This window comes from Cottoperca gobio, chromosome 18 (assembly GCF_900634415.1).
Source record: "Cottoperca gobio chromosome 18, fCotGob3.1, whole genome shotgun sequence".
Classification (NCBI taxonomy): Eukaryota; Metazoa; Chordata; class Actinopteri; order Perciformes; family Bovichtidae; genus Cottoperca; species Cottoperca gobio.
The window spans coordinates 1,666,491-1,690,212 of record NC_041372.1 but is presented as its reverse complement, the minus strand read 5'-3'; the positions used below and the strand labels follow the sequence as shown (position 1 = coordinate 1,690,212).

The 23,722-nt window shown below is 41.2% G+C and overlaps 1 long non-coding RNA gene across 1 annotated transcript in view; it reads left to right on the top strand.

Moving 5' to 3' along the window:
• The window catches only part of LOC115023899 (uncharacterized), a 69,799-nt gene that overhangs the window by 31,202 nt on the left and 14,875 nt on the right, over positions 1 to 23,722 (top strand). Inside the window, exon 2 of the long non-coding RNA XR_003834057.1 lies at positions 13,866 to 14,041. This is a non-coding gene — a long non-coding RNA (uncharacterized LOC115023899). The remainder of the gene's footprint in view (positions 1 to 13,865; positions 14,042 to 23,722) is intronic.

Here is a 23,722-nt window from a genome sequence, read left to right as displayed (position 1 = left end):
AATGCCTCAGACTAATGCCCCTGTTGGGTTCGACCTCCTGGGTGAGGAGGCAGGCAGAAGGGTTGATTCAGGAAAGACACCACGATGTTGTCTCCTTGTGACACTTTCATGGATCCGCAGGCTAATGAAGGAGCCGGGGTTGAGCCCCTGAAGGTAAAACGGTGGTTTTACCCTGATGAACCATAAAGAAGCTCAGCCATGGGCTGTGTACTGTTGCAAAAAGTGACATTTCTCTGTAGAGGGTTTGTTTTTCAGCTTTTCTTACATCTCCCTCTCCTCTCTCCGTCTTTGTCTCTGTTTTTCCCCCCCTGTCTGTCCCTCTTGCAGGCTCTAGTGAACACAAACAGCTTTTGCCAAGGGATTTGGGGATGTGTATGAATCGAGACTGAGACTTGGGAGCACTGGGCGTGCCTTTTGTTAATAGAATACGCATGGTTGGGTCTCCCTGGGGCTGTTAGCGATGAGAAGAGAATGAAAATGTTAATGTTTGTGGAGCTGTCGTGTATTCTCAAAGACCTCTTCAATTTACTTATGTACCTCACAGCAGTCTATAGCGGGAACAATGCATCGCTACACCTACATCATCACCAGAAGTTTTACTTTTCAGGTTCTCCTAAACTTCTTTTAGAGTCTCGTTATTATAACAGTGATGTAACAAGTGTAATATAATAGTAATTTTATATCTGCATGCTTCATTTCTCCTACAGATATAGGATAACAACTTTATTTACTCCAGAGACTGTTTGGTGAGTGCAGATGCTTCTTTTCAGCAATGCCATTTCACACTCACTTACCCACAACTTGGATCTGACCATCTTCAGCGCCACAGTTGAGGCATGAGGGCATGTGGGAGGGGCGGTCGTCTCCGAGCGAGGGGAGCACGTTTCCAGCTTTTTTTCACCAAGTTATCCATCGTGGTCACTTGTCCTGTCGGTGGACTTCTGCAGTCATCATTTTACCTTTTATAGCCTCCCTGCCTTTGACAGTCGGGGCATTATGTGTCCGGGTGTCCGTACGTCTCTTGTTCCTGACGTCCGCTTGAACTTGAACTGATTAGATTTTGCTGCTTGAAGGTCAAGGTCACTGTGACCTCACAGAGCACATGTTTTGCCCATAACTCAAGAATGTATTTGCGTAAATGCTTTAATAGGATAAAATGATGAATGCAAACTGCAACTTGACTGGTTGGCAAAAGCACACAACCGTGAGGCGGGGATTCTAGTTGTTTATGGTGTAATAAACTTTATCAAAAGTGGCCCGGGCAGATATGCACGCAGTGGTGGGTTCCTCCAATATTTAGTACTTGCTGTAAATAAACATGTCCCATCAGGAAGATGTTATTACCTTTTGACCAGCATGATGGGGTTGTGTGGTAAACACTGAACACTGTTTAATGACCATGTCAGCCTGCCAAAACCCACAAATCAGCACAAGGCCAAAGCTGACAGTTGTTTTCACAGGGAGTCACAGGCGCTGCATCATTATACATTTCTCGAGCAAGAGTTTGTTTTGCACCTTATTTTATTTTTCTTTGCTGCTTTACAAGTCCGGAAAACCGACGAGATGAGACGCTGTGATGTGATTGAGTTTGGTGAGACCGGAGGCCCGCGTGGTTCCCGAGGCAGACGCTGCTAGATTATCTCAGCTTTTTTTTGCTGAGTGGAACAAATAGAAAAACAAAGTGAGAGACTTGTTGTTGAAGAATGTTGTAGTCTGAGGTCACCCACATAGGTCTTTTCCTTTCACTGGATGTGAATAATCCCAGGCCTGAATTAGAGTCAAGATGTCAAAGTTTAACCACATTGCTATTGGACGAATCTACAGTATGATTCATCGTTGCCAAAACAAAACCTCAGAAACAACAGAACCCACCGCCGTATGTCGCCATGACATCAGGCCGATATCTTTCGCACACTTCCAGAGCGGCAACGATACCTACAACTGTTTTTAGCCTCTTAAATATGCAGATTAATCGATAATGAAAACACACTTCTGCTTTCTAGTTACGCTCACTCACCAGCACTTTTTAGAAAAGTTGAGGTGCTCTGTAGTTTCTATAACCCCCCCCCCTTTCCTCCAGCGAGTAGAGGCCGTTCATATTGGCGCTGCAGAAATGGGATAAAGTATTTCAGCAAATATCCATCTTGACAGTCCATAGATCAGAGAGGGAGGGGGGCACTTCAGTGCGTATTCACCAGAGTGAGCGGCAGTGTCACAAAGGACGTTTTCCTTTCTCTTCTCTTTTCACCTCAATTTATTATTGTTGGACAGGTTGTTCCATCAGCAAGTGTCCTGAAATGTAGCAGTGTGGGAGTTTTAAGCATTCTTTGAAGTTGTCTTTTGCCCCCCCCCCCCCCCGTAACAATCTGCAGACAGATGTTTAATATAGTCAAGATGTCACATGTGAAACAATAAACCTTCTTTACTGTCCGCTGAACATGTTGACGCATATTGGAGTAGAAACGTGGAGCATCGTTTAACTCAAATTATGGAGGAAAATAACAATATTTGTTGCACAATATGATCCAACATACCACTTGGCACCTCTAAATATCACTGTAGGATATTATTAGTAGTTTCTTATTCATCCACTGTAACCTTTTAAGCACATTTCCTTTGAAGGCAGTTGGCAAATATGTAGTTTCTGTATCCATCATACACACCCACCCACAGAAATGTTACATTCAACACATAAATCTCTGTATGAATACATTTGCCAAAGACTAATCTTTGATTATCAAGTAATTAATTAAATTAATTAGGGTTAGCTTTAGCAATTTAATTCACCAGTTAATCATGGAAAGACTCAAATTCACAGTATCACATGCAGGTCACTTATACAGTGTTAGTCATAATACCGCCTTCCAACACAATAAAGATAAGCGCTGACGATATATTTAATTTGCGATAATATATGTAATTGTTTTTGACTTTCAGAGGATTTGCATTGTAATGTAAAAAGACTTAAAACATGCTAAGAGGTAAAAGAAAAGAGAATAAGTTGGTAAAGTTCATATTTTTTGATTGTCCCAGACGAACAGCTGTGGTCTGTTAAGCTTGAACCCAGTGGTAACTTTCCCTGCATTTGAAGGCTGTCTTGTAAAAGTGTTGTTTTTGTTTAAAGAACACACTTTGAGTCTGCGGGCGGTGGAGCTGCCAGATATATCTGACCTGCTGACCACACACACCACGGCAGCTTCCAAACCTCAGGGCCTTCTTGCCAAGCTACCCACACAAACAACTCGCCGGCTCTCTAATGACCCAGCAGACCTGTTGTTTATCATACATGCGAGCAGTTCCCACGATCAAGATCAAACATTCATAATTACATTACCTATGTGTGGGGAACATGTGAGGAGTTGGGTTACGCTTCTCTTTTTCTGCGTGTGCTTTTGTCCTCGCTGTGTTTTGTCAAGTAAAATGTTATTGTAGTGGAAACGGAGCGCTGCGTGTGCTGTTGTGACATTAAAAGGCCTGAACATGTGACGCTGGAGACGAGCTGCTATCACTAATGACTGTCATGGGGCACTTCATTCAAGAAAACTCCAAACAACAGAATTCAATCTTGTTTATGCCCTGAGCAAACATCCACAGCTTTAAGGAGTAGTAACAACAATTACCGGTTATTATCATGAGCGATTAATCTGCCGATTGAGAAAATGTCCATCTGAAAGTCCAATGTGACGTCTTTAAATGTCTTGTTTTGTATGTAATACCCAAAGATATTCACTTTAATATGATATAAAATCTCCATATTTGAGTGACTAACAGCATTTCTGCATGAAAAAAATGACTAACGATTAATCGATTACATATTGCAGCTCTAGAAGGAATCTCTCCAAACAATAAGCCTCTCAATCGAAACGCTCTTTTAAAGAAGCACATGAAGAGTCAAACGCAGATAGACTTGGTTCAAGGCAACCAATGTTGTTCTATAGAAAACGTTTCTTTCAGCATGAGAACATTATGTTTTAAAAAGGAGAGAGTGCCCCTTTATAAGTGCTCGCTGCGCTGCGAATTCGGTGACATTGAACTAGTGGATTTAGATAAAGAATAGTAGGTTTAGAAGTTTCTCTGGATGTTTTGGTCCTTTTTTCGGCAGCCATGAACATTTGTAGCGAGCCTACAGAGGTCTTCATCACTTTTAGGTGATGAAGTGAATCATCATGTTCCCTCGTCCTTTAGCTAACTCACCAAAGTAAATGTTTTCCTCGTGTAGTTCCACAACAATAAATCAGTAGGGGTGGACTGATGTTACTTGGCCTCTCTTTTCTCTCACTCAGTCTCATATATTCACACACGCACCGCACAGATACAGACGGCAATCCTCTTAAACGGCTTTTTAAGCAACCATTTGTCATCCGGCTGTTGCATCGTGGGAAAATTGCAGCCCTACAGGAGGAGATGTGGAGAATGAGTGGCAAACACGGTCACACAGCCACCGTTTGTAAATGGCCACTTTTCAGAGTCATTAAAGAGAATCCGGTCGTCCAGGACTCATAATCGGCGCGTCTCCCCCCACGTCTTTGTTCTTAATCGTCTCTGTTTGTGCTGGAATCTCTTTAAGATATTGATATCTAGAGGGATAAGCTGTATAGAATATAATCATCACCTTATTCTTCGATTAAAAGACACAAGCGTTGGAAAGATTAGCGTGAAACTTAAGTGCTGGTCTGTAACACCAGGTCTGCTTGACCTCCTGCTCGTTCAGATGAGAGGACTGTTTGGTGGGATTAAAACATTTCTGACTTTGCATCATGGGATTGATTTTTGTTTATGATAGCAGTGTTGGCTATGTATACACACACACACACACACACACACACACACACACACACACACACACACACACTTACTTACTTACTTACTTACTTACTTCTACATGTTGTACCAGCTGTTTATTTATATTACTGATGTTGGCCTTTTAATTGAGAAGGTCAACCTGGGACCGTGGTTGTTTCCCCTCCCCCCCCCCCGTCTTCCCCCATTGAACCCTATGTTGACTTTTTGTATTTCATCGTCTTCTCTCTGTCTTGATGCAACAAAAAACAATTGTCCTTTGGGGACAAATGAAGTTGATTGTCTTGTTTTACTGCAAACAAAAACTGACTACTGAAATATCAAAGAAATAAAGAACCTTTTAGTAATAACAACATTAACTCCCAGCTGGGAGGAGACCCCGGGGAACACCCAGGACTCGGTGGAGAGATTATATCTCCTCACTGGCCTGGGAACGCCTCAGGAAGGGAAGTTTGGAGTTCCTTACTGGAGCTGCTGCCACCGCCACCCGACCCTGGATAAGAGGTAGACGATGGATGGAACATTAACTATTTTACTAAGAACATATATTGTACTTGAGCATATTGTAGCTACAGTAGCGGCGATGTTGTGTGGTCACATCCACCAGATTTCTTCACAACTATTGGATGGATTGTCATGAAACTTAGTGCAAACATTCATTGCCCCTGGGAACCTCTGGACTTTTCATCTTGCACTATCAGAAGGACAAATCTTTACGGGTTTAGAATGCTAAAATGCTAAAAACTAAGATAAGCATGTTGGCGTGACGTTAGCCTTTAGCTCAAAGCACCACCGTGTACAGCAGCATGTCTGGAGACTCTGATGATTCTGTAATGACGTTTTATGATGTTTTGCTATTTTTATTTTGTTGCATTTATCTAAATAATTGACACAGGGAAGGTATAAACTTTGACAGCCCTACTAAAACATTTATTATTGCTGGATTGTGGGTTTTTTTTTTATGTAAAAATGATACTCAAAGCTTTATAATGTCAGTCAAAGGGCATTCACTCAACTGACATGCGAGTTGTTCTTCTCTGGAGAGCGTCAACAACACAAGTGCGAACACTTCGTCCTTGTTTTAATGCAATCTCATCAATGTGTTTTTCAGCCAAACTTCTTCCCTGATAAGACTGAATAATCTAAAGAAACAGCGGAGAGAGTTGTGACTTAACTCAATTTATATGTAAATGTTATATTTCCTGTGTAATGAGCTTATTGTATTATGTCAGCATCGGCCGGTTTTGTTTTGTCATTCAGAAATGAAATCGGTATCATTACATTGCATTTATTTTCTTTTAAGACGATCAGAGATTTGCATTGTGCGCACTGCGTTGGCCTTAAGTCTGCGACGAACAATAGAAGAATAACGAGGGACGTCTGTGTGTTGGCTCTGACTTCAATCATTCGTGTAGACGTGCACTTTAAATAGGCCTATTATTTAACTTATTGTCAGCTTATTGAACGTGCAGCTTGCATAGGTGACAGCTGTTTGAAATGAGACTTTAATACAGTTTGTGTATCAGATCATTGTGCAATGCATAAACTGTCCATGAAGCCTTGTGTCAGCACTTTATCAGCCACCTATACAATCTGCTAAATAAATCCCAGTGTGTGTTTGTGCATCGCTTCACGTTGTGAACGCTGGATTGCTTTGTTTATTGTTTAACTTGTAAGTTTTACTGTATTGATTATCATTCAGTCTGTGATGCAGTACATTACTGCTGGTACTGTATCCTCTGCTATTTAAATAAGCATGTTGGTGCAGTAACTAGCCTGATCTTTGTGCTTTTATGAGCTGAGGTTCACTCAGGCAATACGTTAATGTTTTTAATCCAGCAGCCTGGCAACACAGATTCATGTTAGCTCTGAAGCAAAGCAATTAAGCTCATTACTGAGTCTGCATTCTGCTTGCCAACACAGAAAATGCCACAAAGCTTTGTCGTTTTCTCTGGTAATTTTCTCACTTTGTAACAAAGTTAAAATGGAGAATTGGCACTGTCGGCTAAATGTATCAACCCGTTGACGATTGAACAACTTTGCCAGTCGCTGCAATGCTACTAAAATCCCCCGGTAGAGCTCTGCTATCTGGGGTTCAGATTCTGTTCGGACTGTTTGACTTGGTTCAGGTTTGATCATTTTTAAAAAGTACTTTAGTCATAAAAGTTCTGCATTTGTGTCCGTTGCTAGTGGGGCAATGCCGTGTCCAGCAGGAAAGGAAGACCAAAGTCTATGCCTTAGATTAGCCTCGCAAGCTAACCAGGAAGAGAAGAAATAATTCCAAATCTTGGCGTAGGGGCCTTGTCAAAATCCCCAATTATTAAACTGTGGCAGCATTATAATGCTGAGTGACCTGCAGTTTCACTTGGGCAGTTTAGTTCTGGAGGTTCAGCTGGGAAAGGCGACGGTTTCTTGGCTTTTACAAGCTGCATGTGCTTTGTGCTTGTGACACTTGTACTGTTTTCAAAGTACCTTTCACCTCACGCAGTAATAATAATAATAATAATAATAATAATAATAATAATAATAATAATAATGAGCTTTATTTGTATAGCACCTTTCATACAAGAATTGCAGCCCAAAGTGCTTCACAGCAATAACATAACAATTAGTACAAGATTAGACAGAGCATTTACAGTACAATAATCACAGTGTTGATGTAAATGAGTCTGAAGTACCATTATAAAAATTGCCGATTTAAAATAGCAGAAATTAAATATCCAGAAATAAAATAGTCTAAAATAGCATCTGTCTCGTGTACCACCGGGCCCAGATCTCATTCAGACGATTTTGGATATGTTGAAATGTAATCAGTGGACAAGTAGTGTCCACATGGCACCACTATACCACTGTATAGATGCGTGTGCGTCTTCTTGGGGACTCCGGCCTGTCCTTCCAATGACATGTTACAGGAATCAAAGTATTTTGACATCAGGCTTCGTGAGAGATTTGAGAGCTCGTGTGAGTCAACGAGAGCATCATGTCATAGCATGGCTTAATTTCACTCTCAAACCACTTTGTGAATCTTTGAACCCAACCACTCTGGAGGCTGTGATTCACTCCTTCCGTGAGCTGTTGCTTCTGTAACTCCAGTCACGAAACAATAAACATTTCTGACAAAAATCTGGCATGTTGGGTTAGAAAATGCAATCAAGAACAGTCTCAAGAGTTATGCTGTTGTTTTCAACAGCGGTGACACATTAGAGGTTTGGTTTTGTTTCTGCCAACAAACACCGTAAACAATTGGTACTGATTTAAGAAACACATTTGGAGATTTATTTTGTGGAAACTTTTAGTGTGGCATTTAAGGAAGCACTGCTGACAGAGGTAGAGGAAGACGGAGAGAGGATAAAATAGTACTTAGAGTGAGAATAAGGCAGGAAGAGAGGTGGACAGATAGACCTGGTCAACAAACCTTTACTTGCCTCTTCACCTGACAACATGTTAAGATACAGACAGCATGGAGGAGGCAGTGGATGGAGGGCTGGAGGGAAAGCAGGCAGAGGAAAGGAAAGGAAGCCCAGGCCAGGCCCTGATAACGGAGAGCTGTCGGGCTCAGGAGAGGAGTGGGAGACATTAGCCAAATCCGGACGGATCACAAGCCTCTGGATGCAATCCAGTTTTGCGAGGCTGCGATAAGGAGGCTGATTATGTGTCACCCATCAATTCGCACGCCTCCCGCCGCTGTCTCCCTAGCAATAAATCCACTCATGACAAGCTCTGCTCTTCGGCAATCACCCCTCTCTACTTCCTCCCTCTCGCCTTCCCTCTGCTCACTTCTGTCTGCACTATCCTCTCAGTGGTTTGCTGCAGAGAGAAAGTGAAGAAGAGGATTAAGCCTGGAAGTCTGGAAGTGACTGCAAGGATTGGGCCCCAAGTAGCAGAGATTTAATTGATAGATCCTTTCTGAGAGAGTCAATCTTTTTGATAGGCTGAAGTGCAGCGTGAGGATGTGTCGATAATGATTTATTCAAGGCTGCTTAAAAGTAAAGCAATTAATAAAGGCGTCAGGATCAGGAAAGTTGATTTCAGAAGCTAATCTGTGACAAATTATGGATCGTCAGGTCGAAATGAAATGCAGAGATATCAATTCATCTATAAACGGTAACCCTCTATCTGTACATGTCTGTACAACTTAGAATTGAATGCAATACAATCACGGGGAAATCATCCTGCAAACAGTGTTTGGCATATTGGAAAATATGTTTGCCTTTAATCATAGTGGATTATAAAATAATCTGTTATTCCCCAACACTGATTAGACAAATGTTAATGGATCTGGATGTTGTCAAACGGTCTTTTTTCAGCTTTCACTTGAAGTTTTCAATTATATAAATAAGTATGTGGGTTATGCTGCTATTGTATACAACTTCTTGCAAAGACATCAGAGCCAACATAATATTATCTTCCACAAGTGCACAAAGTTTTCCTTTAAATAGTCACTTCAAAGTGGCATCCGCAAATTATGGCCAGTTAAATGCTTTTAGCACTTATTAATTACATTAGGAAACCAAATTGGGCAGCCGAGGTTTGATTTATTACTCGGCTAACTAGTTTTGTCACTCTGGGAATATGCAGATGGGGGCGGATGTAAGGATGTTCACAGAGAGGAAGATGGAGAGAGACAGCATGGCCAAACTGAGCCTGACCTCTCCACACATCTCCGTGCTAACCTGCATCTGAAGTAAAAGAGTCCTCCTGACCCCCGCAGGGTGACGAGGAATACTTTCTAGAGATGAATGAATAAAGGCAGAGCGATTTAATAAAGTATACTTTGGCCCTCACGGGTCAGTCACTTAATCTCATAGTTGAAAAAGGTTTTTGCAGTGCGACATTCTTGACGGTTTTCAAACATAAAATGGCGGCTTTTATTTGCAATAAATGAGCACAAGAGCTTTACTCTTTACTTTACTCGGTGGAGAGATTATATCTCCTCATTGGCCTGGGAACGCCTCGGGATCCCCCAGTCGGAGCTGGCAGATGTGGCCCGGAGAAGGGAAGATTGGGGTTCACTGCTGGAGCTGCTGCCCCCGCGGCCCGACCCCGGATAAGCGGTAGACGATGGATGGATCTTTGCGTGGCTTCTTTCCAACGCTCGTTAAAGCGTCAGGTTGAGATGGAGTTGTGTAGGTTAAGGGGCTACGAGGTCACTTTGTTCTCAAACAATAGAGCATTCTGCTAACTCATCAGCAGCTGCAGGAATGTGAAGAGGAAAATCAATCTTAAAATGTAAAATATGAGCGCATGTAAAAACACGACAGTATTATTGTTCCTCGAATGTCTAAGTGAATCATAAAGTAACTTTATTGTTCCGCATGATTTGTTTCTACAGCTTGTGGAGCACCTTCATAATGTGTATAAGTGAACATGCTGGTCTTCCCACGCTAAGTGATGCTCAGGAACTCACTTCATGTGATTCACGGGAAGACCAGGACGATCCAAGAGAGTCACACTGATGTAATTATTCTAAGTGCTGTGTACTGACCCGTCCATCCTGTGTTACAGTTAGTGCTGCAGACCCAGCTTCAGGCTGGACTTTGCTAAACATCTGAAATTGAATTGAAATGTACAGGCATAAAGTAAGTCTGAAAATGCCAGGTTTATTTATTCATATATTTCCATATGCAGCAAACACTGGACATGCTTCATTGGAAAGTGAGTTTGTGAAAACAGAGTTGTTTAGTATGCGACTTCTTAGTTCTGCGACTACTGATTATTGCTGGTTAATTTGTTTATTATTTTTATGTTCATTCCTTTTTCAAATGGTAGGAAACATTGAGTTTTCAGAGTTCAAGGTCGTGTCTTCATTTTGCTTTTGTCCTTCGAATAACTTACAATCCAAAGACGTAATGCACGCTGTGCCTTTACATTAGTCTTACTCTCTCTTACAATGAATTCTTGCATCCTTTTTCTGATTTGCGTTGATAAATGGCTGTGGAGCCCTGCACACACCCGTTTGTCTCTTCCAATGCTGCCTAATGCGCAGCCCCCAGTCATTGCTGCCCCATCTAATAACTCTCCCCATGTTTAAGCAAAGCGTGTGCCTAATAGACTGCTCTCAAATCACACATCAGGGGACGCTGGAGTGAGCTGAATGTCACAGTGCATTTATCTCCTTCCTGCCCCCCGACCAACCCATCTACGCTGGGACCATTATTTAACCTAAGAGAGGTCAAATCCTCCCTGTAAGGCTCGAACAGAGCATGAATTAAGTTAAATAGTGTATCCATCCATTAAAGTAGCCATTGGCTGCTTTTAAAGCTCTTGGAGCACTACCATCCTGCATTGCTTTATGGGTGTCGCACACCAAATGGGCTGACGGCGGGTGTGCCTGATGGCGTTCGACTCCCTCACCTGCTGGAGGAGGGGGTTGAAGGGCAAGAGGAGGATAGGGGGCTGGGATGCTGCTAGGTCAGCACTTGGCATGCTATGAGGAGAGTAATGAGCCTTAGAGAGAGATCTTCCCCTCTTTGCCTCTGCAGTCTGTGCCTCATTTTAGATTTGGGAGAGTTCATCTGCTTGTGCCGAATCTCTTCATTTCTCTCTTTCTCTGTATTTCACTGGCTGTCAGTTTGAATTTCTAATCATTTTTCACACTGTTTCTCTGTTGGTTTGCGAGAATCATTGGCCAATAATAAGGAGGTGTCATAACTTCTTGGTGTTTCGCTGATTGTACACAGAGCAACCTAAAATGAGTGTAACAGCAAAACAAACCGCTCAGAGCTTTGTAATCCATCAATAACTGTCTCACACAATAGACGTGACAATATTTCCTAATAACCCTAAAATGAGCGTAGTTTAAAAAGACTCACTTTGACATTGAGTGCATTAAAAAGGATATGATGTTTAGACATTGGAGCCATGCGATCAGCCTTCTCCATCCACAGAGAAGAGTTCAGTCAAGCAGCAGGAGTTGATGTCACATCGAGCAGTGAAGCAGCCGGAGAACTCAAAGGGTTGCGTCTCATTGTCCCTTTATCAACGTTAAAATGGATTTCATTGTTAGAAATTCAACAGGCTTCCAAGATAATCTATGTAGAACATTCTCCTGCATTTTGGCTTCCCTGGGAAATAATTATGCTGCAGGCTAGCTGTTTGCAGCCAACTGGACAGCTACGTTTGGATTTACCCAACAATGGAACCAGGATCCACAGCTGTGTGACCATATTGCATAGAATACATGGCAAGACATGGCTTATTTCATATTCCCCCAACCATCTGTGATGTATAAATAAAGCTCCGGTTTCCTGACATTCCAACAACTAAGAACTTTAGTTTGAGGAGACAAACGGATCAAATGTTCTGGTTAGTACTTGGTGACCTTGAAAGATGTGCAAGTCTGATCCGATGCAGGGAATTAAAATTGATGCACAGTTCCATTTTCTTCATCTCTGTCAGAGTTGAGGATATGAATAATTTTGCAAGTCATGACTTTCTCCAGGTCTGGAAGGTGTATTGTTCGTTACACTGTACGGATATTGCCAATTGCTTATGTTAGTCAGTCATGAGCTTCTTAAACACCATTCCTAACAACTTAAAAAGATAATGTTTAGCTCTGCTTCGTTGGATTACAAGCACTCACTGAGCCAGTGACACTAAAGCATCATCCATTTAGATCTGCCAGAGTAAGCCGTCACAATGGCTCTTGGCTCTGTCAACCAAAAGCCCGGCTAATGTCTGCGGATAAAGAAAAGCACCAAATAACACAACTGCCACACAAAGGTCAAACCGGATTTGAAAGCAGGTCTTCAGAAAAGGCTTGCAGCTTGGCCAGCATGTTGTTTTCCACCCTGACGTGTGTTAAAGGAGGTTCAACAGGATCTTTTTGGTCCCTTTGCTGTGATGGATTTTTTTACGAGGGTTTTTTTGCAAGAATATTATTTCATATATCTTTGTCAGTGAGCTATGAAGGTCCAGCTTGACTTAACAATGATCTACGCATGATTTGATTCTGATGCAATTTGAGAAAGGTATAGGTATAGAGGTGCACGTGAATCAATAACATCACCAGGGAAATCAATCATAAACGGTGGCTGAAGCTAAAGGAATGTATAGGTTTATCGATTGAATGCACAGTAAAATAACCTGGTTAGATGCTTTGTGTCAACACTGGAAGCTGGAATGGGGAGAAAAGGGAATAATAATAGAGTAAATGCCTTTTTGGCATATGTACGTCAGCTTTTCCCAAATGCATTTTTGGCTTTGCATCTGCTCAACAACAGAGTGAGATCTGGCACGCTACCATCCTGCAAATGGCCCTATTATTTTTTGCTTTGCACCCTCCGGTTACTCTGAATAAGCAGAATTTATCTATGTCAAACAGCCTTGTCTGTGTTGTTCCCTATTTTACCTCTTCGCTTGTTGTAGCTATACGACCGCAGCCACCCACACAAACACACATCCCAGCACTCTGAAACTTTCCTCCTGTCTAATGTCTTCTTTTGACTCTTTGACTTCTTTAGATAGTTGTTGTGTTTCAGCTCTACACTACGTGATGGATGTCTTTATCTTTTGCAATCAATGACTCTTCTGTATGTTAACTAATTCCATGTTTTTAGAAACTCACATGGGAGATTCAAAAGTGATCTGTGTTAGTTGAGAGTGAGAAACTTCTTTATCCTCTACAATATAATATAAAATAATAACAATAAATTGTATTACACTGCATGTGTGTTGGGTGTGTTTGCTCATTTGTTCATATTTTGACAAGAGACATGAGCTCTAGCACCTAAACTTAATTAGAAAGATGCATCAAGTGACATTTGGCAATACGGTTCAAAATACCAAAAAACAAATCAAGACTCTGCAGTAATATGAAAGTGCACATACTCTTATGGGTGCCATGTTTAATTATCCATTCCCTGTATGTCTCAACAGTTTCTATCCATAAACTGACCACAAAGAAGCGGATCAACATGTGAATGTTTTATAATGTTTGACTTTGTTGTGTGTGTGTGTGAGCTCGTTGAGTTCAGTGTCTGTGACGAGATATATGGATCGACGCTAATATCTGTCCCTTAAACACTATCTGAGCGATGTTTCACTTTACACTTGTGTTTCTTCAGACAAGAAAAACATTTCCCTTCGCTTGGTTGGGTTGATGTATAACCATTATGAAGAGAAGCCAAACCACCCAGTGGAGCCCAACCACCAATCAAAACCATCGTGCACGTGTGACTCACTCAGTCTTCACCTCATCTGAACTGTGTGGGAGGAAGGATGAGCAAGGTGAAATGACTGAGTGAGGACACACACACACACACACACACACACACACACACACACACACACACTCCTCTTTGTGACTCTTTGATGTGCACATAAGTGAAACAGCACACACTTAAAATCAAAGAATTTGACGGAAGGATTGTTTATTTTTTCACAAATTAGAAGGAATGTTCAAAGACATGCTGATCATTTATTAATGAGTGTTTTTTTTTTTTTTATATTTACAAGTTCTGTTGAGCTTGAAAAGGTTTTGTTAAATAAAAACTTAATTACTTCATCAACCTTGGCCGCATGTTTTCACGAGCTTCGCACTAAACCTTAGTCGAGCAGAGCTGGACGATGTGGATGAAATCCTGCACATGTCGTTTAATATTGTGATAGTTATGATCAGTTAATAAGAAACTGACAGGAATGTCTGATCTTCAAGATACACAATCACATTGATGCAACAATTTAAAAATGCTCATTTACAGTCAACATCGCCTACAATGCAGAAATACACCGAGAGATCTTTAAGTGGAAGGCAAAGCAATTAGTCACTTTTCTGCCACAAAACTAATTTCTATTTTCTGTACAGCCGGGAAATAAGCAGTTTTGACCTGCACTCACTTAAAAATACTTTAGAAGTAGTGTTATCAAGATTTTATTTTACACAGGTTTACAATTTTGAGGCATTTTCGCAACATGCACATCAAACAACTCAAGAACATTTCAGCTTTGGTCAGTGATCCAGAAACAATATGCTGTTACTGTCTGTGTCTCTTTCATTACATTAATGAGAGATTTACAGCAGACAATCTGTGACACCTGCACGTTGATCTATCCTTACAGCTGCTCTCCTTCAAGGTGAGCGTAGACGGTGAGAAAAGGATTTCTGAGGGTTGTCAGACTCACATGGGAGTTTCTTACGGCAGACATCCCCGGGGTGTCAGTGGCGTTTATGTCTGCTGCTGGAAAGCAACAAAAGCTGCATGATGGTCTACTGGAGTTTGATTGTTCTTCAGTGACGCTAAGTTACCTATTCATAGTGCAATTCATCATGCTCATGACGCGCGTGTACATGTATGAATCACTAAATCCAGTGCCAACACTCACATTCTGGAAACTCACTTTCCATTTGTGAGCAGAAAAGCAGTTCCCTGAAAGCTGAAGCGTAACATTTGTGGGAGAGACTTTCTCTCATGGTCATGGTTGGGGTTAGGCATGGTGGTGATTAAAGTTGGGTCTCCACGGAAGGAATGCTGTTGTAATTGGAACGGTCTCTTATATGAAATAATATGTTTTCTGTGTCACAGTTGGGACACTGACACAAGAAATACTGTACAACTGATGGTGATTACAGTTTGACACCAAAGTCACACATCCAGCACAAGAGCACTGAGGAGTTCACTGCGTGTGAAAGCCCATTTAGTTTCCAGGATATTTATGCCTTGCTTTCCCCCAAACCACCTTCCCTTCCCCTGGAGTGAATCCTCCTCCACTAAACGTTCAGTTCTGCTGGCGGATTGATGGCTCCGACCACTTTCCCAGGACGATACTCACTTTGCATGGTTGCCCGGCTTCTCCAACTTTAGCCTCAAATGGTATCACTTGAACCTTGTCCCATATGTCTGTATTTGTTATAATAAGTAGGTGTTTTGTTTTTTTTAAATCCTTGAAACCGCCTTTCATGGCTTCCTTGTTTATCATTGCATCCTTTTGGGCTGCGGGCTTACGCTAAATCTGCAGGCGATTCCTAAGCATATTTGTCTCTGGCTTTTTGGGTTTGGAAGAAGTAGAGGATTCAGAAATATGATTCTTTAGGAGATATTACACATGCCTCCATAAAGCAGAGTACTAAAAGGATGATGAAGTCTTGGCCTTAGGTGTAGCACATTGTGTGATTCTTTCACTTTATATCTCTTAACACAACCTCGGTCTGAAATGTCCTGATCGCTTCTGAGTAAAACTCAGTTCTGCAAGGCAGGGAAGGACAATATTTAGGAAACCTGGATGTGCATTTTGCAAAATTCTCTCCAGTCTTGCCTACAGCACCACATGCTGTAAGGGTGTCAAACTCATTTTAGTTCAGGGGCCACATGCAGCACAATATGATCTCAAGTGGGCCAGAGCAGTAAAATCACAGCATTATAACCTGTAAATAACGACAACTCCAAATTTTCCCCTTCGTTTTTGTGCAAGTACATTCTGAAAATGTTCAAACTTAATCTTTTTACAAAACATTATGAACAACCTGAAATTTCTTAAGAAAAAAATTATTATTGGTTTATCATTTACACATGTGCGTTACAACTTACAGATCACAGTGTGTCTACAAAGGCTTTTACTTTATGATCAAAACAACTAATATTCACACTTTGCAAAGTCCTCCCGCGGGCCGGATTGGACCCTCCGGCGGGCCGGCTTTGGACCGCGGGCCGCATGTTTGGCACTCCTGCTGTAAGGTGTGAGGGCAGGAGCTCACTACAGTCAGAGGACACTGGTTACAGAAGTTTAAATTAAGTTCTATTATTGTTGAAACAGAAGATAAACAAAAAGAGAGAACTGTGTGTGTGTGTGTGTGTGTGTGTGTGTGTGTGTGTGTGTGTGTGTATTCCCTTTCTTCAAGGATTGTGCTGGTCTCATTGTGAGAGCACTTTGCAGCGACACTAATTAAACTAAAGATGTGATATAGTCCTACAGATCTATAGAAATGACACTAACAGTTCATGCTCCACACACATTCAGATGTGTTCAATGTCTTATATTTTGGAAGAGATTCTATTGAAACAGCAAATATTGTGAGATTGGAAACCTATATTAAGAAGGAGTTAAATACTGTGTATTATCTTGAGGAGCGTGCTGGGACAACCACCTACAGAAGGTGTGTTTGAGGCCTATCTTTGGATGTCACCCCGGAGACTACATTGTTTCCATTTCTCTGAGAGTTAATGATACCCTTATGCTATGCAAATCTTCCTCGCTGTTTTTAATTGTAGTGTTAGCAAGAGCCCACCTGATGTTCTTCCCCCACTTAACTATAAAAAGCAGAAATGTCAATACAGTAAACACGTTTACTTCCATACGAGTAAACTTGAGAGGATGTGGAACTTTTTAAAGACTCACTTAATGTTGTGCTTTTGTGATATCATCTACGTTATTGCATTATTATTATATGCAGATATTTTCTTTGTCTCCCGGCAGCTCCTGGAATGCATCATCTTCTAAAAGCTCCATCTTTGTTTCTCTGCAGCTCCACACAAGGTTTCACACTATTGCACACTTTCTACATTAACCTGATAAATGCTATGATTCCATGTCGGATTCTCTTGGTGTAGTGTGATTAGACCTGGAAATACAACAAATAATTGATAAGCAAACATTTTACCTCGAATGTCCCTGAAGGATCCTATATTTTTGGCATCACTATTATAAAAAGCCTCGACAAAATACCAGCGCCCCGACCCGCCATGACCCGGCGCCCCGTAGTTCAGGGTCTGTTAAAAACACTGCAGCCTTGCCTCTGCTAATCAGCAGTCTGAAACCGATGTGTTGTTCAGCGCCTGCTCCTCGTGACTGCCTGAATTCAGAAAATACTCTTAATTGTTCGCTCGACAAAATGAATGAATGGGACGAGTGTTGCCAACAAAAACCAGTAAAAGAAATGCAGCTGGAGGAGTTTTATTTAAGATTCATTTTGCCTTTTTAAAAGTTCTGCATTTATGGTTCAAAACTACATTTGAATGTCAGTAGTTTATCCACGCTGAATTCAAATGCAGTCTTCAACCATAAAAGCAGAACTGTCAAAAAGTTGTTTCCACACAGCAGCACTCCTCTCCACATAAAACCCACTATAACACAGAATATTATAGGAAAGCATTAAAACAAAGTTGTGATCCAGGCTATATATTTCTTATGTGAAGCTATTCAGGTGTCTATCTTTATGATGGCATTAAAACAATCTGAACTTACTTTGAACACACGTTTGCAAATCCTTTTGTGGTGACAAACATTGCTCACACATTTACCAGATGACTGTTTGAAAGCATTTCCCATAATAATACCGCCGGTGCTTTGCTTCCTTTTATGGTCATGCAGCCGGCAACTCTTTCCCGCTCTCCGACATAAACAGTCCGTTTTCATTCATGGTTGTTATGGATGCCTGTGACTTTTATCTAAATCCTATAATTACTGTTTCTATGGAGAAAGTGTTTGAACTTTAGTGTTTATTTATGCAGTTTAAGTGGCTGTCTTGGACAGTTTGAAGCTTGCTATTGTGGCGCATCATTGTTACCGCAGTAACCACAACAGTCTGTAACGGTTGATTTATGGTGAATGTTATGAGAATCACAACAATCGTGTGGCCAACGGTCATAACGGTGAAATGAGTCATCGGTGACACGGCTGTGACTTTGTACAGTAACACATACAAACCCAGAAATGTGGAGGCCGCACAGCTTAGCTCAAATTTGAATCTTCACAACTCAAAACAGATCATTCATTGGTTGATTACACACCATTTGTAACAGCATGCTACTTTGAAATGACCTTCTCTCCAGTGCTCTGAACTGATGTTTTAATGATGCATGAAATGTGCAGATTAGCAGTGTTAGTTTTATTCCAGTGCTCCGTGCCAGCCTCAAAATTGGTCATAGGTGCGTCTGTCATATTTATGAGACTCGAGCTGTCTATTCAAAGAGAGAGGACCTTTCATACTCTGCACATGGGAACAGGTCAGCAAATGTCACTTCCACTGATTCATATTTCATGTCACAACTGAAATGTCTCAGCCATCCATCACGCCAGCTCTAACTACGTGTCATGGAGGAAATACCTTTTTAGATATTCTTTATGTAAGAACATTTAGAGTCGGTTGTATCAATTTAAGTTGCGTCAAACACTTTATGTGGAGTGAAGTGTCTGAGGAAATGAGTGTCTCCACACCTGACTTCCTAGGGGTGAAAATAATTTTCACTCATTTACGTAAATTAGAAATCCAACAAAGAAAAGTGCCTTCAGGCAACATCAACAATTAGAAGGAAAAAATGAGTTTTGAGTTAAGTCATAAATTACTTTTTCCTTAGAATTCAAATGAGGTGAGCTGTGACTTGGAAGTCGCCGGTGATTGTATCTTTAATATTTCATTGGGGCCAAGAGGGTTGATATTGTTATGGTCTGTTGCTCATCAAGAATCCTTTTTTTTTTTTTTTTTTTTTTTTTTTTTTAGCAAATTAACTTTACATGTTATGCTATTGCTGTGTTTTGATTAGACTTTTTAATGAGCTTTAACTAGAGCCCTGAGCAAGAGCTTTGAAAGGGATTTGAAGTCTGTGATCTTCCTGGCGTCCTCCATAGAAAGCGGTGTGTGAGGAAACTCTGAAAGGCTTCCCTGGGCCTCCAGACGAGAGGCAAACACCATGTTGGTTTGATCCGTGTCTCATGTCGGACGGAAACACCGAAAGGGCTGCGAACCATTGTCATTTCACTTTCAATAAAGTGATGGATAGATTCAGCTGAACCAGACGAATGCTGACTTCACCTGTTATCGCTATTGTATAATTCTAATAATCTTTATTTGTGAACGTGTGAATTTAACTAACTCATTCTGGATGCAAACGTGAGCCTGTGAGTGAGAGACTCTGCTGCTGTTGGAGTATTGGCACCTGCTTAATGGATGTGTAGTAAATGACTCTCGTTCTCCAGTGTTTGTCAGCATTAACAGCGTCCTCTCTGCGGAGAGTAATGCCACAAAACTGCCTGGTTGACAGCCTGCAGTGATTTGTCGCGTTCCAAACACACAGCATCATGACACTCCAATAATGGACCTGTGTGTTTTACTCAACAAATGGCACAATGACTGCCACGATGGAAGAAAGTGGCTTCATTTTTATTCAAGGAGGGCTGTCCAGAGCATAGCATCAGGGCAAGGAAAGTGCAAGTGTGCCACCATCAACAAAAGATGGATCCATATTGATGATGAATTAATGGTGAGGAAGGGAACGCTGTTGGAGTGTCTGCACCTGAAGGGCCGAGCTCCTCTGAACAGCTGCCGATACCTGCTCGATAGGACTCTGAGAGGACACGAGTTATCGCTCAGCTTTAGAACTTGTGTTACGGCCTCCGGGCGCCTCACATCTGTTGTTTTAAGGACAACCACTAGTGGCACCGTATGATGAAGACATTTTACACTTGATGTTGCCACAATGTAGTAAGTGTTGTGATAAAAAAAAGTACTAATTGCGTGATTAAGCGCTTGAGCTTTATCCCTTACGTTACTCTAACTCTTTAAGAGCACTGGTGCGTACAGTGTCAGGGAACTTGTGCTTCAACCAAGTATTTCTTAAAACTTTCCAAAGAGAAGCAGCCCATGCTTTCAGACTCGGGCTGAACAAATAATCGATATTGAAATCGAAATATGGACAAGTGCAATATCCAAATTGCAGGAGGCGCGAGGCCTACCTGTAGACATTAGGGAGGCGAGCTCGCTCAATATCTTAAAAAGTAAACTAAAAACATATCTCTTCACTTTAGCCTTTTAATGGAGATATTTTATACAATCTTTAATGCTGCTACTTTATGCCACTTTAAACTCATTTAAATGCTTTTATTAAGGCTGCTATTTTATCTCTTTACTATTAGCTTTTTCCACTTTTACTATTTTTATTCTGCGATTTAATACTATTTTTAATGCTATTTGTAATGCTATTTACTATTTTTATTCTACTATTTAATACTATTTTTAATACTATTTTGAGTGCTATTTACTATTTTTATTCTGCTATTTAATACTATTTTTCAAAGCTATTTTACATTTACATCAACATTGTGATTAACTGTAAATGCTCTGTATAATTTTGTACTAATTTTTATGTTTTTGCTGTGAAGCACTATGACAGGTGCTATACAAATAAAGCTTATTATTATTATTATTATTATTATTATTATTATTATTATTATTTTACAGATCATATTCTACTGTCTTAAGAAATCATCTTTGTTTGGTGCAGATCCTCGCAAAATAATCACCCCGTGATAATGAAGCAACAATTATCATTCCCTCTAATATTAGTGAATCATATTGCAATATCTGTCAAAATCATCCTAATTGGATATTTATTTCCAAATGGTTATCCCTTATTCAGACCAACAGCACCAGCGTATCCGATTATTAACAAGATAATCATGTGTTCATTTATTTTGATGAGACCAAACCAATCGTGGAAATGTCCACGCATCTATAAACCCGCTGCTCGTCTTGCAGATGGACTCGTAATGTAACACCGGGCGCTGCGTTGTCCTCATGGTGAGCTTAATCAATGAAATGATGTGGAAACTTTGTCGACATCAGCGGATCTCCGTTCTGTAAATGCAACTGTGGGCTCGTCGGGACACACGAGCAGCCCCTGGAGCCACTACAGACGTTTCTCCTGTCATCGTGTCACACAGCCTCCTCCACACATACACCGTTGCTCCTGGCAACTGCAGTCTTTGTAGACTCTCGGCCACAGAAAAAGCAAAGTTATTTAATTGAATAATCACAGTAATGATTAACAGGCCTGTGAAATGAACAAGTGCGAGGGTGAATTGCAGAAGGAAAGGTGCCTTTCACATGTTGCTCTGCTCCGACCAGTTCAGATGACGTGTGAGCAGCTTTAATGGACGGAAGTCGAGTTGCAAACATTCAGACTGAAAGCCTGATGTAATGAGATACTGCTCTAAAGATCTCAGACGTATTACAACAAATGTCTCAAAAGGCCAGTTCAGAGGAGGGGAGCTGACCATGAGAACGCGCATTTAGTCATTTAGTTTCCCCTCAAGGGCACGTTTCACTGGCACATGTCCAATACATACAATACATGCACGCAGTACTGCAGCTGTATACTCTCAGCTGTGTGTGAGCAGCCTGAAGGAGATGTACATGTAGCGTTCTGTGTGTTTACAGTCATTAACACGAGCACGTCTTTAATAGTAGGTGAGGATTATGAAAAGTTGGAGTTAATATAATACGAATGTCTTTTAAATCACATAGGTGTGTTATAGAGGACAATACATCCTACTGCATTCAACATGATCAGCTTTGTTTTCTTCCAGTGATGTTAGTTGTTCCTGCTTTGAGTATATATTATATTCCTTTGCATGACACTTGTGCAACAGTTTCCTCAGATGCTTTTAATGCTCATTCACTTATTCAAAAAGACAAGATCACGTGCATTTTGCAGCGGCTCTTACTCGACTGCTGTAGTGAAATATTAACTGTTGCTACTTTGCTTTTAAGCAGATCACACAACGTGTTTATATAGTATTATATAGTAATATTATATAGTAATATTATATATCTCATGGGAATCAGACTAACTTTGCATTGTTTTTCGATGTGCACTGCATTGTTTTCGATGCCCACTGCATTGTTTTCGATGCGCACTGCATTGTTTTCGATGCGCACTGCATTGTTTTCGATGCCCACTGCATTGTTTTCGATGCGCACTGCATTGTTTTCGATGCGCACTGCATTGTTTTCGATGCGCACTGCATTGTTTTCGATGCGCACTGCATTGTTTTCGATGCCCACTGCATTGTTTTCGATGCGCACTGCAATGTTTTCGATGCGCACTGCATTGTTTTCGATGCGCACTGCATTGTTTTCGATGCCCACTGCATTGTTTTCGATGCCCACTGCATTGTTTTCGATGCGCACTGCATTGTTTTCGATGCCCACTGCATTGTTTTCGATGCCCACTGCATTGTTTTCGATGCCCACTGCATTGTTTTCGATGCGCACTGCATTGTTTTCGATGCGCACTGCATTGTTTTCGATGCCCACTGCATTGTTTTCGATGCCCACTGCATTGTTTTCGATGCCCACTGCATTGTTTTCGATGCGCACTGCATTGTTTTCGATGCCCACTGCATTGTTTTCGATGCCCACTGCATTGTTTTCGATGCGCACTGCATTGTTTTCGATGCCCACTTTATTGTTTTCGATGCGCACTGCATTGTTTTCGATGCGCACTGCATTGTTTTCGATGCCCACTGCATTGTTTTCGATGCGCACTGCATTGTTTTCGATGCGCACTGTATTGTTTTCGATGCGCACTGCATTGTTTTCGATGCCCACTGCATTGTTTTCGATGCCCACTGCATTGTTTTCGATGCCCACTGCATTGTTTTCGATGCCCACTGCATTGTTTTCGATGCCCACTGCATTGTTTCTAGACAACACTGATACTGACTCGTGGTACATTCCTAAAAAAAGCTGTGAAATAAAGGACACTTTGCAAGCCGGCAAGTCCAACATCTGCGCTTTTCATGGCATGTTGAAGCAAGAAAAGTTAAAGGCACAATTTCCTTGTCCTTCAATTGCTTTAAAAATCTTCACCACTCTCCATGTTGTCAGCTCAAACTGTTGAGCAGGTTGTATTCTGCTCTTCTCCTATTTCTTGTAAACAAATTAAAGTCACGGAAATGAGGTTTTTAGAACTGCAGAGGAGCTCAGACTCCCGCTGGCCAGTAATTTGTGTTTGACAACTCAAGCAAGCAGTCACAAGTGTACTTTGTGTACAGACATTGTAGCAGCGAACACATTGGCCTGCTGGATGTATGGGCTGGAAAGCCAGATGCTTTGCAAGCACCCAGAACATTGTGCTTATGTGCCCTCTGTGGAGGCAAGATAGCGAGAGTGCAAAGAAAAAAAAGGGAGTGGAGGAAAAGGGTAAGA